This window comes from Squalius cephalus (genome assembly GCF_949319135.1).
Source record: "Squalius cephalus genome assembly, chromosome: 1".
NCBI lineage: Eukaryota > Metazoa > Chordata > Actinopteri > Cypriniformes > Leuciscidae > Squalius > Squalius cephalus.
In genome coordinates, this window is record NC_137122.1 from 27,021,078 (window position 1) to 27,041,324 (window position 20,247).

Consider the following 20,247-nt stretch of genomic DNA (forward strand, 5'->3'; position numbering starts at 1 on the left):
TGGAAACGAGGCAGCAGCTCAACCGACAATCAGCGAAACTCCGTCTATCACTGTTGTTTTAACAACTTTAAGGTAAGTTTAGTACATAAAATTACACAAATAGTACATACAAATGTTTCTGAGACTTTCTTTCATGTAAATCACTCGCTTTCGTTGAATATATAGAAATGGTTTAGCAAGGCTCGAAATTGCGACCATTTTGGTCGCATATGCTCCTGAAATTTAATCTGTGCGACCTAAAAATATATTTGGGAGCATTTGTGCGAGTGCAAATAATGATTGTGGTGCGACCTGTTTTCATTTCTCTAAAAAACGTTTGCAAATTACTTCACAGTGTGTACCTTATGTGCGCTGATACGCGATGGCCGGACCGTCATTCTATCCAACGTTATATAACCAATCCCGGGGTTTTTCCTGCATTGATTTTTTTGGGCGGCCGCCAAAGCCTTATTTGATCGGTGCGTGAGTGACTGCTGCGCTTGACGACAGAAAGCCCCGGCCGCGCGCGCGCACTCTCACGTCTTCAAACAACACGAGCGCTGTCTTGCTCTCTCTCCCTCGCGCATATTAATCAAAATCATTTGACACGATAGAAAAAGGGCGGAAGACCGAAGTTTCACGTGGAGCATTCGGAGATTTTTTTTTTCTCCTAAATTACCGTGGAGTGTGAATTGTGCTAAAAAATAAACTACCGGGATAATCACACAACGCTTGCCGTATGCTACACGTCCACTAATGACACGTCCGATTCGCGAACTAATGACTCATTTGAACCGATTCACTTTAATGAATGGTTAAAACAACTGATCTGTCCAACACACTCACGAGACGTCTGAATCGGTGTATAACAAATCGGTAACACTTTACAATAATGTTCCACTTATTAAATTCTAGTTAACACAGTTAACATGTACACTGTAAAAAATGCTGGGTTAAAAATAACTCAACTTGGGTTGTTTTATAACTCAGCCGCTGGTTAACTATTGCACCAGCCCAGCAGTAGTTAATTTGACCCAGCAAGATGGGTTGGTCATATTTAACCCAACAGATGAGTTAAATATTCTACCCAAATGCTGGGTCAAACTAATTACAATTATGGGTTGATTTAACTACATACTTTGGTTAAATAGTGTACCCAAATGTTGGGTCAATTTAATTACAATTATGGGTTGATTTAACTACATATTAGTTATATAGTGTACCCAAATGCTGGGTCAAATTAATTACAATTCTGGGTTGATTCAACTACATACTTGTTATAAAGTGTACCCAAATTCTGGGTAAAATTAACCCAAATGCCAGATTAATTCTAACACATTACAGTACAATTTATGAAAATAAATTGCAATAGACTACCCATAGCTATAAAACTGTTAAACTACAAACTTAGAACAGAATACATGCTAGATTTATGCATATATTATGCAATAAACACTTAAACAATACAAAAACAAAACAACAATGTAATCTCTGAATTTTTTTTATTAACATTAATTAATTGCAACAATATAGTGGAACTGGTGCAGTTCATATAAAAAATATAGTGGAACTGGTGCAGTGGAGATTTGCATGCCTTGGCCTCATGAAGGTACTCCACCATGTTTATTCCAGGCTAAAAAAGAAAGAATACAAGAGAGCGAGAGTTAGAGAGTGCAAGTGAGTAAGGACCAAATGTCTACCGACTACTATAGTATAATTAAAATATAGACATTGTGAGGACCATTTTCCTGGTCCTCACTAGAGAAATTGTTTTATGATAAAGTCTAGTTAACTTTACAATTTGGAAAAGATTCGGTGCATTTATAATTCAAAAAGTTGAACTGTAATAGTCTACATCTCATTGCAGATAACAAAATATTTTTTGATTAAGTCTTAGAGCATATAGCTCACATTACAGAAAACAATTTAAAAAAACGATTCAGACCTCAATTGACCTAAAAAGCCATAAATTGATTAATGATATATCATTACAATAAACATGTTCAGAAAACGAATGTGGCCCACCTATCTGACTATCCTGTCTGGCCAATGGGCAGCGGGGTTAGGTGGTCAGATAGATGGGCCGCAAATGCTTTGTAGATTTAGAAGACTTCTTTAGAGTCAACCTCAGAGTCAGATCCAAATTGGTTAAAATACAACAGTCAACTTTCTGATAATTATGTTAATTTCTGCACTCAATACTTTGTTGGTGCCTGTTTTAGAACAAATTACTGCATCAGTGCGGTGTGGTACAGAGGTTACCAGCCTGTGGCACTGCTGAGGTGTTCTAGAAGCCCAGGATGCTTTGATAGTGACCAACTTAAGCTTATAGAACAGCCATTTTCCGAATACTGTCAGGCTATATTTGATGCCTGTCCCCAAAAGTATAGTAAAAAAATACCTGGATATGCATGTGTGCGTGCACAGTCTTGAGCTCAGATATGTTGATAAAATGAATAAAGTTTCCCCCTTTAGATGTACTTGAGGACTTACAGGCTTATGGTCGATGAAGGCCAAGCTGCATTCCTGAATGGTGTGGCAAACCACTTTCGCACCGCGGCCATGGCCAACTCTCCAAGTTGTAGGTGGAAGCAAGGCTGGCAGCTGCCTCAGGGCGAGTTCCCCAACACCATCTGTAAGACATAGGTGTCAATACAATGTGGAATGGCATACCTGTGATTTCACAATCCCCGCAATATCGTCGCATAAATATCCTGCATATTCCATCGCATTTTTTAAGAAAACGTGCCACATAATCAAGGATTTTTGCCTGCAACAATCACAAAAAAACTCTGCGTTTTTCTGGAGGGACTGGTTAATGTTATTAGTTACACCGGTACCGCTGTGTTGACTCTGCTGTGAAAACTTGGCATTTTTTGTACCCAATTAGCATAAAGAGGCTGACGGATTTATTTAACTATTCCTATGATGATATCACTCACTATTCTCTATTCACTAAGTCACTATTCTGGCCAAAATTATGTGAAAAGTTTTTGGTCAAAAAACTTTAAAAATGTTGGAAAGAGGAATGCTAATATATTAATATATTATATTACGAATATATTACCTGGTGTTAATCCATCCAGGTGCAATGTCAGCTCTGTCTTGCCAGGTACAGGATCTTCTCAGCATAGATGGGTAGCCATGTTTCAAACAACTTTGATGCAGCATCCCAATGCAGGACAAGAAAGTTCTGTGCAATCTATAAAATGGAAAACACATTTTTAAAATTAATTCAATGTAGCACACTAATAAAACGTTTTAAACAATGCATCCTCATATTCAAGATCATATTTCCCTATACCTACCATGCCTTTGGTCATCAGGCGAGGGAACTCTTCGAGGATCTGATCGATGGTCCAATTGTAGTCCCTAATCCACTTGGCCCTGTAGACTGCCGTGTTCTGCATGTAACGTTAGGTCTCTATCTGGCTGAGGGGCTGAGAATTGTTTCTCAACCATTATTTAAGCTGTGACGCACGTTCGTCTGATATGGTACATTCTGTAAAAAAGAACAAAGTTGTCAGTCACTGAAATATGATTGTTTTGCTTCATCAAATAATTATTCTGTTTAATAATTACCTGGTATGAGAGCCCTTGCAAGAGCGCCATCAACTTAAGTTATACAAAATATAGAGATAACAATCCTCCCTCTCTACAATTCATATGACAAATTGCATAAAGTTACATGTAAATTGTCTATGTTTTTACTGCACAATAATATTTGTGGCTGCTCACTGCATAGGGCACAGAAATATATTATATATTTCTTAATGTTACAGGCCCCGCGCAGCACCCCCAAGTGGTGCGGTAAAGTAGGTTTTATGTTGGACATTCGTTAGACATTCGATCTTTTCTGCAGCATTAATTGATATGTAATGGCTTAATAGTCGTGGATGATGCTGTATCTAGTCTAGGTCACATTGTAAAGCATAATGTCAAAAGTGAATTTTAATATTATTCGATGATGTAATTGTTTTGAGAATTGGAAGTGAAAAAGTCCTCACAACTATCCCCACTTGGGCACTTCAAGTTAGGGAGTGTCTCAAAAGTGCCAAATCGTTGGTAAAGTATGTTGGTAAAGTATGTGCATTATTCCACAAAAACACTAAAACCTGATCCTTTTACGTATGTAGTTGATGTTAGTCAATGGATTAAAAATAGATTAAGCCAATTTTTAACTTGTATATGATTTATATATCTGTTATACATATGTAATTAAACTGAATGTTTTAAATTAAATACATCTAGGCTATTTAACTTTGTGGTTGTTTTATGTAAATACCTCAAATGACCAACAATGTATTTATACACACATGCAGCATATAATACACATCTTAGATTGGTGAAAAATGATTATGTCACACCACATGTAATGTATTCACCAACCATTGGAGCACACCATACACGACTTGGATTTGGAAAATGTCATTTGGTGTATTTTTAATGAATTTTTGAAATACACAGATCTATATAACTTCCTGGTCATGTGACCTGATGATGTCACACCACATGTAATGTATTCACCAACCCTTGGAGCACACCATACACGACTTGGATTTGGAAAATATAATTTTGTCTATTTTTAATGAATTTTAGAAATACGCAAATCTATATAACTTCCTGGTCATGTGACCTGATGATGTCACACCACATGTAATGTATTCACCAACCCTTGGAGCACACCATACATGACTTGGATTTGGAAAATATAATTTTGTCTATTTTTAATGAATTTTTGAAATACGCAAATCTATATAACTTCCTGGTCATGTGACCTGATGATGTCACACCACATGTAATGTATTCACCAACCCTTGGAGCACACCATACACGACTTGGATTTAGAAAATGTCATTTCGTCTATTTGTAATGAATTTTTGAAATATACAAATCTATATAACTTCCTGGTCATGTGACCTGATGATGTCACACCACATGTAATGTATTCACCAACCCTTGGGGCACACCATACAAGACTTGGATTAGGAAAATATAATTTTGTCTATTTTTAATGAATTTTAGAAATACGCAAATCTATATAACTTCCTGGTCATGTGACCTGATGATGTCACACCACATGTAATGTATTCACCAACCCTTGGAGCACACCATACACGACTTGGATTTGGAAAATATAATTTTGTCTATTTTTAATGAATTTTTTAAATACACAAATCTATATAACTTCCTGGTCATGTGACCTGATGATGTCACACCACTTGTAATGTATTCACCAACCCTTGGAGCACACCATACAAGACTTGGATTAGGAAAATATAATTTTGTCTATTTTTAATGAATTTTAGAAATACGCAAATCTATATAACTTCCTGGTCATGTGACCTGATGATGTCACACCACATGTAATGTATTCACCAACCCTTGGAGCACACCATACACGACTTGGATTTGGAAAATATAATTTTGTCTATTTTTAATGAATTTTTGAAATACGCAAATCTATATAACTTCCTGGTCATGTGACCTGATGATGTCACACCACATGTAATGTATTCACCAACCCTTGGAGCACACCATACATGACTTGGATTTGGAAAATATAATTTTGTCTATTTTTAATGAATTTTTGAAATAGGCAAATCTATATAACTTCCTGGTCATGTGACCTGATGATGTCACACCACATGTAATGTATTCACCAACCCTTGGAGCACACCATACACGACTTGGATTTGGAAAATATAATTTTTATCTATTTTTAATGAATTTTTGAAATACGCAAATCTATATAACTTCCTGGTCATGAGACCTGATGATGTCACACCACTTGGAATGTATTCACCAACCCTTGGAGCACACCATACAAGACTTGGATTTGGAAAATATAATTTTTATCCATTTTTAATGAATTTTTGAAATACGCAAATCTATATAACTTCCTGGTCATGTGACCTGATGATGTCACACCACCTGGGATTTATTCACCAACCCTTGGAGCACACCATACATGACTTGGATTTGGAAAATATAATTTTGTCTATTTTTAATGAATTTTTGAAATACGCAAATCTATATAACTTCCTGGTCATGTGACCTGATGATGTCACACCACATGTAATGCATTCACCAACCCTTGGAGCACACCATACACGACTTGGATTTGGAAAATATAATTTTGTCTATTTTTAATGAATTTTTGAAATACGCAAATCTATATAACTTCCTGGTCATGTGACCTGATGATGTCACACCACATGTAATGTATTCACCAACCCTTGGAGCACACCATACACGACTTGGATTTAGAAAATATAATTTTGTCTATTTTTAATGAATTTTTGAAATACGCAAATCTATATAACTTCCTGGTCATGTGACCTGATGATGTCACACCACTTGGAATGTATTCACCAACCCTTGGAGCACACCATACACGACTTGGATTTGGAAAATATAATTTTGTCTATTTTTAATGAATTTTTGAAATACGCAAATCTATATAACTTCCTGGTCATGTGACCTGATGATGTCACACCACATGTAATGTATTCACCAACCCTTGGAGCACACCATACACGACTTGGATTTAGAAAATATAATTTTGTCTATTTTTAATGAATTTTTGAAATACGCAAATCTATATAACTTCCTGGTCATGTGACCTGATGATGTCACACCACATGGAATGTATTCACCAACCCTTGGAGCACACCATACACGACTTGGATTTGGAAAATATAATTTTGTCTATTTTTAATGAATTTTTGAAATACGCAAATCTATATAACTTCCTGGTCATGTGACCTGATGATGTCACACCACATGTAATGTATTCACCAACCCTTGGAGCACACCATACACGACTTGGATTTAGAAAATGTCATTTCGTCTATTTGTAATGAATTTTTGAAATACGCAAATCTATATAACTTCCTGGTCATGTGACCTGATGATGTCACACCACATGTAATGTATTCACCAACCCTTGGAGCACACCATACACGACTTGGATTTGGAAAATATAATTTTGTCTATTTTTAATGAATTTTTGAAATACGCAAATCTATATAACTTCCTGGTCATGTGACCTGATGATGTCACACCACATGTAATGTATTCACCAACCCTTGGAGCACACCATACACGACTTGGATTTGGAAAATATAATTTTGTCTATTTTTAATGAATTTTTGAAATACACAAATCTATATAACTTCCTGGTCATGTGACCTGATGATGTCACACCACCTGGGATTTATTCACAAACCCTTGGAGCACACCATACACGACTTGGATTTGGAAAATATAATTTTGTCTATTTTTAATGAATTTTTGAAATACGCAAATCTATATAACTTCCTGGTCATGTGACCTGATGATGTCACACCACATGTAATGTATTCACCAACCCTTGGAGCACACCATACACGACTTGGATTTGGAAAATATAATTTTGTCTATTTTTAATGAATTTTTGAAATACGCAAATCTATATAACTTCCTGGTCATGTGACCTGATGATGTCACACCACCTGTGATTTATTCACCAACCCTTGGAGCACACCATACACGACTTGGATTTAGAAAATATAATTTTGTCTATTTTTAATGAATTTTTTAAATATTCAAATCTATATAGCTTCCTGGTCATGTGACCTGATGATGTCACACCACCTGGGATTTATTCACCAACCCTTGGAACATTTTTACAGGTTTTCTAAAGTTTTCTATTTTTTTATTTTTCTAATTGATATTAAAAGAGGAATTTGACAAAGCTGTGAAATTAGATTGATTTCACAAGTAATGACCATTCACATTAAGAAATACATGTTTTGTCATATTTTCATAGAGGAAAAAGAAATTAAGTGCATACAGTTGGCTCATGACATCCCTTTATTGAAGAAAACATACAGAAGTTAAACAATCAAAAGTTTTATTTAATTTTCGTCTGTTTCTTTAAATATTAACAAATGTGAACTTATGGTCTTGGGATTTTGTAATATCACCGTTATGTAGTATAACAGTGAAAAAAGTAGTTGCATGCTGTAAAACCAAATGCTATATTTCAAAAGGCACCAGAGTTTTTACTAAAATGCTATTTTTATGTTAATAACATACCAATTACACTTATACACTTATAAATAGGTTTTACTTTGTACAATAATAATTTCTTCCTCCACAAATGATTAATGCACAATTTGGAATAGTAAATAAATCAAGGTTAGAAACAAAAACTTTTTTTAATGACAATTGGTTTGGGAATTTTGGTTGTGGAAATTGATTAAAGATGATGGTATCTTTAGTTTTATAGAACTTACAAATATTTAGCTAATATTTAATTGTATGCAATTCCCAGAGAACTTTTGAGGCTTATTGGATTAGAGACACTTGGAGAACTTCCCAATTTAGGCTGAATAATAAAAAAAAATTTAAGTTACGGATGTAATAATTGCCTATGCTCCATTGTCTAAACAAAATATATTCTTGATGTTACAAATACATTGAACTTTCTGTTCAAGAAACATGTTTTAGATTGGAGTAAATTATAGATGACACCTCATAGATATCCTATAACGAACAAAGTTAATGAGTTTTCATATAAGATAAATAACACTGAGTAGTAGGCCTACACTCATTAGACACTTGTGCTTTAAAGTTGATGTGGAAGACAATTGTATATTTTATGCCCATGAGCCACTCATATTGAAGCTGATATTGTTTTGAAGAAAGTGATATTTAAATGTTTTACAATTGATATAGATAAATATTTATATGTGATTTCATAACTATTATGGCTTATTACTAGTCCTATAACCAAAGTGGATTGAAAAATAAAAATACTTTTAAACAATTTAAAATGGACATTTACATATATTTGGAAACTATTTATAAAAGTAAAACTATAAATCAATACGAACCATGCAACTGTTTAGTATACACAGCAAAAAGTCCAGTGTTAAATGAACTCTCCTGGGAGTTTATATGGCTCCAGAGTCAGTGTTAAAATATGAGTGTTAAATTAACACTCAAGAGTGTTAAATGTAATGAGCTCATTAAGTGATTCATTGAGTGATAATTGACCAATATTGAAGACACCTGATGTTAGCAAGCAGAATCACCAAAGGAGAAAATCAATTTTTTTAAGACACCGTTATGGTGATGAGTGTTTGTTTTAGTTGGGCTCTTGACCCATAAAGCATTAACTTCAAATTTTGTTTGGCTGTTGTATCTGAATTATAACTCTCAGATGAACAAAGAGAAAAGGTGATCAGGTGGTGTTGGTTATGATTTGATAATCATAATTTGACCTAAATATCAAATCTCATTTAGAGAGTCAGATTTACCTTGTTGATTACAGCAGCCTGTGATTCTACAGCAAATGATTTTCATCATCAATATAATCCAAAATATTTCTTAAAAATTGTTCTGATAAAGAAATATGTAGAAAATTACTTTATTTAGACACACTGACATCAATAATCAGCTTGTGAATCTCAACAATGGTGACAATAATAAAGCATGTTGCAGTGCATTCTGGGTGCCACCAATCAAAACTCATTCATGGCTCCCATCATGCATTGCGGTATGAATAAATTATGATCTGAATTGTCTTACTAATTTCCTTTTACTAAATGAATATTCTGTTTGTCACCATAGTTGAGATCAATACACTGATTCTTGATGTCTGTGTGTGCCTAAAAGAAAGATTTTGTTTTATCAGAACAGCTTTTAAGAAATCCTTAAAACTAGGTAGAAAAAAAGATCTTATGCTGTAGAATCACAGTGATGCTGTAATCAACAATATACATTTAGGTCAGAGATTAGACTCTAAATGAGATCAGTGATTCAGGTGAAATTATGATAATGTCAAAACATAACCAACAAAACCTGATCAACTTTCTCTTTGTTCATCTGGCAGTTATAAGATGAAGCCAAAGATAATCTAATGTTTACAGTTTAAGGGTCAAGAGCCCAACTAAAGCAAACACTGATCTCCATAACGGTGTCTTAAAAAATTAGATTTTCTCCTTTGGTGATTCTGCTTGTTATCATCAGGTGTCTTCAATAATGCTCAATCATCACTCAATTAATCACTTAATGAGCTCATTAAGTTGAACACTCTTGAGTGTTAATTTAACACTCATATTTTAACACTGACTCTGGAGCCATATAAACTCCCAGGAGAGTTAATTTAACACTGGACTTTTTGCTGTGTAATTATGTATTTAATGTTTAAAAAAAATAAAAAAATCCATTGCCACTATACATTGTTTTGATGTTTTCTAAAAAAGAGAAAAAAAGTCTTTGATACATCAAACAAAGAAATAAAATAAATTAATATATAAATAGAAGGACATCTCTATTCATATAAGACGTGACGTGATCTATCATTTTGATATCACAATGTTTATTTATAATGCTTCATTCTCTTTCTCTAAAGTAATGACTAAAAATGTTTGATTTTTTGTTTTGATAAAAAAAAATTATATATATATATATATATATATATACTCACCTAAAGGATTATTAGGAACACCATACTAATACTGTGTTTGACCCCCTTTCGCCTTCAGAACTGCCTTAATTCTATGTGGCATTGATTCAACAAGGTGCTGAAAGCATTCTTTAGAAATGTTGGCCCATATTGATAGGATAGCATCTTGCAGTTGATGGAGATTTGTGGGATGCACATCCAGGGCACGAAGCTCCCGTTCCACCACATCCCAAAGATGCTCTATTGGGTTGAGATCTGGTGTCTGTGGGGGCCATTTTAGTACAGTGAACTCATTGTCATGTTCAAGAAACCAATTTGAAATGATTCGAGCTTTGTGACATGGTGCATTATCCTGCTGGAAGTAGCCATCAGAGGATGGGTACATGGTGGTCATAAAGGGATGGACATGGTCAGAAACAATGCTCAGGTAGGCCGTGGCATTTAAACGATGCCCAATTGGCACTAAGGGGCCTAATGTGTGCCAAGAAAACATCCCCCACACCATTAAACCACCACCACCAGCCTGCACAGTGGTAACAAGGCATGATGGATCCATGTTCTCATTCTGTTTACGCCAAATTCTGACTCTACCATCTGAATGTCTCAACAGAAATCGAGACTCATCAGACCAGGCAACATTTTTCCAGTCTTCAACTGTCCAATTGGTGAGCTCGTGCAAATTGTAGCCTCTTTTTCCTATTTGTAGTGGAGATGAGTGGTACCCGGTGGGGTCTTCTGCTGTTGTAGCCCATCCGCCTCAAGGTTGTGCGTGTTGTGGCTTCACAAATGCTTTGCTGCATACCTCGGTTGTAACGAGTGGTTATTTTAGTCAAAGTTGCTCTTCTATCAGCTTGAATCAGTCGGCCCATTCTCCTCTGATCTCTAGCATCAACAAGGCATTTTCGCCCACAGGACTGCCGCATACTGGATGTTTTTCCCTTTTCACACCATTCTTTGTAAACCCTAGAAATGGTTGTGCGTGAAAATCCCAGTAACTGAGCAGATTGTAAAATACTCAGACCGGCCCGTCTGGCACCAACAACAATGCCACGCTCAAAATTGCTTAAATCACCTTTCTTTCCCATTCTGACATTCAGTTCTGAGTTCAGGAGATTGTCTTGACCAGGACCACACCCCTAAATGCATTGAAGCAACTGCCATGTGATTGGTTGATTAGATAATTGCATTAATGAGAAATTGAACAGGTGTTTCTAATAATCCTTTAGGTGAGTGTATATATATATATATATATATATATATATATATACACATATATATATATACACATATATATATACATATATACACTACTGGTCAAAAGTTTTAGATCGGTAAGATTTTTTATGTTTTTAAAAGAAGTATCTTCTGCTCACCAAGGCTGCATTTATTTGATTAAAAATACAAACAAAAACAGTCATATTGTGAAATATTATTACAATTTAAGACAGCCATTTTCTATGTGAATATATAGTTAAGTGTAATTTATTCCTGTGATCAAAGCTGAATTTTCAGCATCATTACTCCAGTCTTTAGTGTCACATGATCCTTCAGAAATCACTCTAATATGATGATCTGATGCTCAAGAAACATTTATGATTATTATCAATGTTGAAAACAGTTTTTTACATTTTTATTTCATGATGCTATGATGAATAGAAAGTTCAAAAGAACAGCATTTATCTGAAATGGAAAGCTTTTGTAACATTAAACACTACCCTTCAAAAGTTTGGGGTCAGTAAGAATTTTACTTTTATATTTGGGGGAAAGAAATTAAATAAATCAATACTTTTATTCATCAAGGATGAGTTAAACTGATCAAAAGTTACAGTAAAGACATTTATAATGTTAGAAAATATTCTATTTTAAATAAATGCTGTTCTTTTGAACTTTCTATTCATCAAAGAATTTTGGGAAAAAAAATTTACACAACTGTTTTCAACATTGAAAATAATAATGAATGTTTTTTGAGCATAAAATCATCATATTAGAATGATTTCTGAAGGATCATGTGACACTGAAGACTGGAGTAATGATGCTGAAAATTCAGCTTTGATCACAGGAATACATTACATTTTAAAAAATATATTAAAATAGAAAACAGTCATTTTAAATTGTCATAATGTTTTTTTTTTCTTGTTTTTTATCAAATAAATGCAGCCTTGGTGAGCAGAAGAGACTTCTTTTAAAAACATAAAAAAAATCTAACCGATCTAAAACTTTTGACCAGTAGTGTATATAAGAACAAAAAGTGTTAATGACAGCAAGCAATTTAAAAATTGTGTCAGAAAAAAACAAAAACAAAAACAAACAATCTAATAAGCCTAAAATTAAATTTCACAAAAAAACAGAGATTTAATGGAAAAATTGTGTCTTGGTCAAAGGAGCAACTCAAAATGATGATGGGCCATGTCACATATTTACCATATAGGCTAACTGTTTACCTGTTGTTTGTTCCCTTTTTACTGCGTCCTGCACAACACACAGAACCATTCCGTTTCAGAACTACTGCACGGTAGCTGTTACTAGGCCTACACATAAAATGTGAAACAACCTACAACACCTGTCACATTGAATCTGCAAGAGAGCAAAGTCATGATCTAAAACTTCAATGTTTTCCCAAACCAATTGTCATTAAAAAAAGTTTTTGTTTCTAACCTTGATTTATTTACTATTCCAAATTGTGCATTAATCCTTTGTGGAGGAAGAAATTATTATTGTACAAAGTAAAACCTATTTATGAGTGTATAAGTGTAATTGGTATGTTATTAACATAAAAATAGCATTTTAGTAAAAACTCTGGTGCCTTTTGAAATATAGCATTTGGTTTTATAGTTATAAGACATGCAACTACTTTTTTCACTGTTATACTAGCCTACATAATGGTGATATTACAAAATCCCAATACCATAAGTTCACATTTGTTAATATTTAAAGAAACAGACGAAAATTAAATAAAACTTTTGATTGTTTAACTTCTGTATGTTTTCTTCAATAAAGGGATTTCATGAGCCAACTGTATGCACTTAATTTCTTTTTCCTCTATGAAAATATGACAAAACATGTATTTCTTAATGTGAATGGTCATTACTTGTGAAATCAATCTAATTTCACAGCTTTGTCAAATTCCTCTTTTAATATCAATTAGAAAAATAAAAAAATAGAAAACTTTAGAAAACCTGTAAAAATGTTCCAAGGGTTGGTGAATACATTACATGTGGTGTGACATCATCAGGTCACATTACCAGGAAGTTATATAGATTTGCGAATTTCAAAAATTCATAAAAAATTGACGAAATGACATTTTCCAAATCCAAGTCGTGTATGGTGTGCTCCAAGGGTTGGTGAATAAATCCCAGGTGGTGTGACATCATCAGGTCACATGACCAGGAAGTTATATAGATTTGCGAATTTCAAAAATTCATAAAAAATTGACGAAATGACATTTTCCAAATCGAAGTCGTGTATGGTGTGCTCCAACGGTTGATGAATACATTACATGTGGTGTGACATCATCAGGTCACATGACCAGGAAGTTATATAGATCTGTGTATTTAAAAAATTCATTAAAAATAGACGAAATTACATTTTCCAAATCCAAGTCGTGTATGGTGTGCTCCAAGGGTTGGTGAATAAATCCCAGGTGGTGTGACATCATCAGGTCACATGACCAGGAAGTTATATAGATTTGTGTATTTCCAAAATTCATAAAAAATTGACGAAATTACATTTTCCAAATCCAAGTCGTGTATGGTGTGCTCCAACGGTTGATGAATACATTACATGTGGTGTGACATCATCAGGTCACATGTCCAGGAAGTTATATAGATTTGCAGATTTCAAAAATTCATTACAAATAGACGAAATGACATTTTCCAAATCCAAGTCGTGTATGGTGTGCTCCAAGGGTTGGTGAATAAATCCCAGGTGGTGTGACATCATCAGGTCACATGACCAGGAAGTTATATAGATCTGTGTATTTCAAAAATTCATTACAAATAGACGAAATGACATTTTCCAAATCCAAGTCGTGTATGGTGTGCTCCAAGGGTTGGTGAATAAATCCCAGGTGGTGTGACATCATCAGGTCACATGACCAGGAAGTTATATAGATTTGCGAATTTCAAAAATTCATAAAAAATTGACGAAATGACATTTTCCAAATCGAAGTCGTGTATGGTGTGCTCCAACGGTTGATGAATACATTACATGTGGTGTGACATCATCAGGTCACATGACCAGGAAGTTATATAGATCTGTGTATTTAAAAAATTCATTAAAAATAGACGAAATTACATTTTCCAAATCCAAGTCGTGTATGGTGTGCTCCAAGGGTTGGTGAATAAATCCCAGGTGGTGTGACATCATCAGGTCACATGACCAGGAAGTTATATAGATTTGTGTATTTCCAAAATTCATAAAAAATTGACGAAATTACATTTTCCAAATCCAAGTCGTGTATGGTGTGCTCCAAGGGTTGGTGAATACATTTCATGTGGTGTGACATCATCAGGTCACATGTCCAGGAAGTTATATAGATTTGCAGATTTCAAAAATTCATTACAAATAGACGAAATGACATTTTCCAAATCCAAGTCGTGTATGGTGTGCTCCAAGGGTTGGTGAATAAATCTCAGGTGGTGTGACATCATCAGGTCACATGACCAGGAAGTTATATAGATTTGCGTATTTCAAAAATTCATTAAAAATTGACGAAATTACATTTTCCAAATCCAAGTCGTGTATGGTGTGCTCCAACGGTTGATGAATACATTACATGTGGTGTGACATCATCAGGTCACATGACCAGGAAGTTATTTAGATTTGCGTATTTCAAAAATTCATTAAAAATAGACGAAATTACATTTTCCAAATCCAAGTCGTGTATGGTGTGCTCCAAGGGTTGGTGAATACATTACATGTGGTGTGACATCATCAGGTCACATGACCAGGAAGTTATATAGATCTGTGTATTTAAAAAAATCATTAAAAATTGACGAAATGACATTTTCCAAATCCAAGTCATGTATGGTGTGCTCCAAGGGTTGGTGAATACATTACATGTGGTGTGACATCATCAGGTCACATGACCAGGAAGTTATATAGATCTGTGTATTTAAAAAAATCATTAAAAATTGACGAAATGACATTTTCCAAATCCAAGTCGTGTATGGTGTGCTCCAAGGGTTGGTGAATACATTACATGTGGTGTGACATCATCAGGTCACATGACCAGGAAGTTATATAGATTTGCGTATTTCAAAAATTCATTAAAAATAGACAAAATTATATTTTCCAAATCCAAGTCGTGTATGGTGTGCTCCAAGGGTTGGTGAATACATTACATGTGGTGTGACATCATCAGGTCACATGACCAGGAAGTTATATAGATTTGCGTATTTCAAAAATTCATTAAAAATTGACGAAATTACATTTTCCAAATCCAAGTCGTGTATGGTGTGCTCCAACGGTTGATGAATACATTACATGTGGTGTGACATCATCAGGTCACATGACCAGGAAGTTATTTAGATTTGCGTATTTCAAAAATTCATTAAAAATAGACGAAATTACATTTTCCAAATCCAAGTCGTGTATGGTGTGCTCCAAGGGTTGGTGAATACATTACATGTGGTGTGACATCATCAGGTCACATGACCAGGAAGTTATATAGATCTGTGTATTTAAAAAAATCATTAAAAATTGACGAAATGACATTTTCCAAATCCAAGTCATGTATGGTGTGCTCCAAGGGTTGGTGAATACATTACATGTGGTGTGACATCATCAGGTCACATGACCAGGAAGTTATATAGATCTGTGTATTTAAAAAAATCATTAAAAATTGACGAAATGACATTTTCCAAATCCAAGTCGTGTATGGTGTGCTCCAAGGGTTGGTGAATACATTACATGTGGTGTGACATCATCAGGTCACATGACCAGGAAGTTATATAGATTTGCGTATTTCAAAAATTCATTAAAAATAGACAAAATTATATTTTCCAAATCCAAGTCGTGTATGGTGTGCTCCAAGGGTTGGTGAATACATTACATGTGGTGTGACATCATCAGGTCACATGACCAGGAAGTTATATAGATTTGCGTATTTCAAAAATTCATTAAAAATAGACAAAATTATATTTTCCAAATCCAAGTCGTGTATGGTGTGCCCCAAGGGTTGGTGAATACATTACATGTGGTGTGACATCATCAGGTCATATGACCAGGAAGTTATATAGATCTGTGTATTTAAAAAAATCATTAAAAATAGACGAAATGACATTTTCCAAATCCAAGTCGTGTATGGTGTGCTCCAAGGGTTGGTGAATAAATCCCAGGTTGTGTGACATCATCAGGTCACATGACCAGGAAGTTATATAGATTTGCGTATTTCAAAAATTCATAAAAAATTGACGAAATGACATTTTCCAAATCCAAGTCATGTATGGTGTGCTCCAAGGGTTGGTGAATACATTACATGTGGTGTGACATCATCAGGTCACATGACCAGGAAGTTATATAGATTTGCGTATTTCAAAAATTCATTAAAAATAGACAAAATTATATTTTCCAAATCCAAGTCGTGTATGGTGTGCTCCAAGGGTTGGTGAATACATTACATGTGGTGTGACATCATCAGGTCACATGACCAGGAAGTTATATAGATCTGTGTATTTAAAAAAATCATTAAAAATAGACAAAATTATATTTTCCAAATCCAAGTCGTGTATGGTGTGCTCCAAGGGTTGGTGAATACATTACATGTGGTGTGACATCATCAGGTCACATGACCAGGAAGTTATATAGATTTGCGTATTTCAAAAATTCATTAAAAATAGACAAAATGATATTTTCCAAATCCAAGTCGTGTATGGTGTGCTCCAAGGGTTGGTGAATACATTACATGTGGTGTGACATCATCAGGTCACATGACCAGGAAGTTATATAGATTTGCGTATTTCAAAAATTCATAAAAAATTGACGAAATGACATTTTCCAAATCCAAGTCGTGTATGGTGTGCTCCAAGGGTTGGTGAATACATTACATGTGGTGTGACATCATCAGGTCACATGACCAGGAAGTTATATAGATTTGCGTATTTCAAAAATTCATAAAAAATTGACGAAATGACATTTTCCAAATCCAAGTCGTGTATGGTGTGCTCCAACGGTTGGTGAATACATTACATGTGGTGTGACATCATCAGATCACATGACCAGGAAGTTATATAGATTTGCGTATTTCAAAAATTCATTAAAAATTTACGAAATGACATTTTCCAAATCCAAGTCGTGTATGGTGTGCTCCAAGGGTTGGTGAATAAATCCCAGGTGGTGTGACATCAAGCGTGCCGCACAAGCCCTGAAAAGTGAAGCCAAAACGTCTCGATCGCCCCCCGGTGACTGGTCCTAGTATAGGTCATAAGCCCCGCCTCCCCGTGTTATTCAACGGGACGTGAGACCAACTAAACAATTAAATTACACTTCAAATATCTTTTTTCCAAAAGTGGTTTCTTTCATTTGCTGTCGTTTTTATCACGCTGATGTAAGTTCAAGTGTCTGTTTCAAACATAAGTTGGTTTTTAGTTAGTTACGTGATGCGGTGGTGTAACGTCATGATTGACAGCTGTGATTGACAGGTTCTCTGAGCGAAGTAGTCACTGAAGCACCAATGGACATTTTTTTCGGGATCTTCGGAGTTCTGAGGAGATTGTATTTACTTTATTTTAACAAGCCTCTTGTCGTACTGCAATCAATTTTTAAAAAAGTGTGCAGAATGCACTCTCCCGACGAGAGTGAGGGCGGAGCGTTGATTTCGCGGCTTTACTTCCTGCTCACTACTGCGCAGGTCTGGTCCCGAGATCGCTACTGCGCAGACTCAAGTTCCAATATGTCAGTGCCATATCGGGACTCTGGCGGCTTCAGTTCTCATCAATGGAAGAGAGCGAAGGGGCGTCGTCCATCTTTTTTTACAGTCTATGTGTGACATCATCAGGTCACATGACCAGGAAGTTATATAGATTTGCGTATTTCAAAAATTCATAAAAAATAGACGAAATGACATTTTCCAAATCCAAGTCGTGTATGGTGTGCTCCAAGGGTTGGTGAATACATTACATGTGGTGTGACATCATCAGGTCACATGACCAGGAAGTTATATAGATTTGCGTATTTCCAAAATTCATTAAAAAATTACTAAATGACATTTTCCAAATCCAAGTCGTGTATGGTGTGCTCCAAGGGTTGGTGAACAAATTCCAGGTGGTGTGATATCACCTGTTTCTATAAGATAAAATGAAATTTTGGGAGTACAATGTAATAACCATGTACCCATTCATAGTGAATATCCCATGCACAGCTTAAAACTATCTGAGCCTATTTGAAAAAAAATAGGTTGTCCACTTAATTCACATCTTTACATTTTATTAGTATGCTTTGCGTGGTTTCGCACATTGGTATGCTTATTTATGTGTGTGTGTGTATGTGTGTGTGTGCAGTTTTGAGACAGTCCCTTAATTTGCTTGGCGAATGTCTAACGAATGTCCAACATAAAACCTACTTTACCGCACCAGGCCAAGTAACGTTAGAGAGACAGTTCTGCAAAATAAGTGCATCCGATCTTTATATGTATAACTTAAACCAAACACAAATAAAAGTAAACTCATAATGAACACTATAACCTTGTAACTGGAGTCTTGAATCGAATTAAACGCATTTCACAATAACCTCGTGTGTTACAGCGTTCACAAAATGGCGGACAGTCTGCATAGACCTATATTCAACATATTCACAACCCCGAACGTCATTAACGTTACCCGAAATATCTGCGGTATGAACATATACATTCACATTACAGTGCATATTATCAAGTTGTTGTAACAATAGTACCTGCAAAATAACAGGACAAATTGATGAAACAGGAGACACCGCGTCACGTCGCACCAAATCGTCAGAAGATGTGAGGGGGCGCAGGCGCGCACAGAGTCCTCCTTTCAGTTTTCAAAATTGTCCCGGTTTCTCACCACAAAAGACTATATTCTTACACTAATCCTGTAATGATTTACTTTCAAGTCCCACATCTCCGCATAAATAAAAATAAACTTTTGCTTAATGTATAATACCTTACAAAAATGTAATTCAGACCAAATAAGCAGGCTATCCGTGCTGATAACGGCTAAATGGCTAACGTTAGCTACGTTGTTAGCCAAACCAACCAACTAGCCTCGACATCGACAATATATAGTAATTTAATAGGTAACGCAACACAGACAATGTGAATTAGACATGTAGTGTACACATACCTTTTATTATTTGTTTGCCTCGCTGGATGATCAGTCAGGTTCTCTGCTGTGACGAGCGCTCGGTGTGTGGACTCTGGTGACGATATGATGACGTTCGAAGCACAAACAACCCACGTGCTGGGTCAAACGATATAATGTTGGGTTGATGGATTTTGACTCAACATATGAGTTGCACAAAATAACCCAACTTCCATATAAATAACCCATAATGGGTAAAGAATTTCATAACCCAGCGGTTGGGTAGATTAAATAACCCAGCATTTTAAAAAAAATACCCAACTTCCATATAAATAACCCATAATGGGTAAAGAATTTCATAACCCAGCGATTGGGTAGATTAAATAACCCAGCATTTTAAAAAAAAATACCCAACTTCCATATAAATAACCCATAATGGGTAAAGAATTTCATAACCCAGCGGTTGGGTAGATTAAATAACCCAGCATTTTTTAGAGTGTACTATTAATAAACTGCACTTTGTTAATTTGTTAACCATTGTTAATGTTA

The 20,247-nt window shown here is 35.1% G+C and overlaps 2 long non-coding RNA genes across 2 annotated transcripts; both read right to left on the reverse strand.

Annotated features, from left to right (window-relative positions):
• Nucleotides 1-1,172: 1,172 nt before the first annotated feature.
• Nucleotides 1,173-3,066, reverse strand: LOC307172109. Its single transcript, XR_013823654.1, has 4 exons — nucleotides 3,047-3,066; nucleotides 2,473-2,612; nucleotides 1,506-1,612; nucleotides 1,173-1,276 (listed from the first exon to the last, which is right to left on the reverse strand). It is a non-coding gene; the product is annotated as an uncharacterized lncRNA (long non-coding RNA).
• Nucleotides 3,061-19,918, reverse strand: LOC307172115. Its single transcript, XR_013823656.1, has 3 exons — nucleotides 19,741-19,918; nucleotides 3,288-3,481; nucleotides 3,061-3,181 (listed from the first exon to the last, which is right to left on the reverse strand). It is a non-coding gene; the product is annotated as an uncharacterized lncRNA (long non-coding RNA).
• Nucleotides 19,919-20,247: the final 329 nt, after the last annotated feature.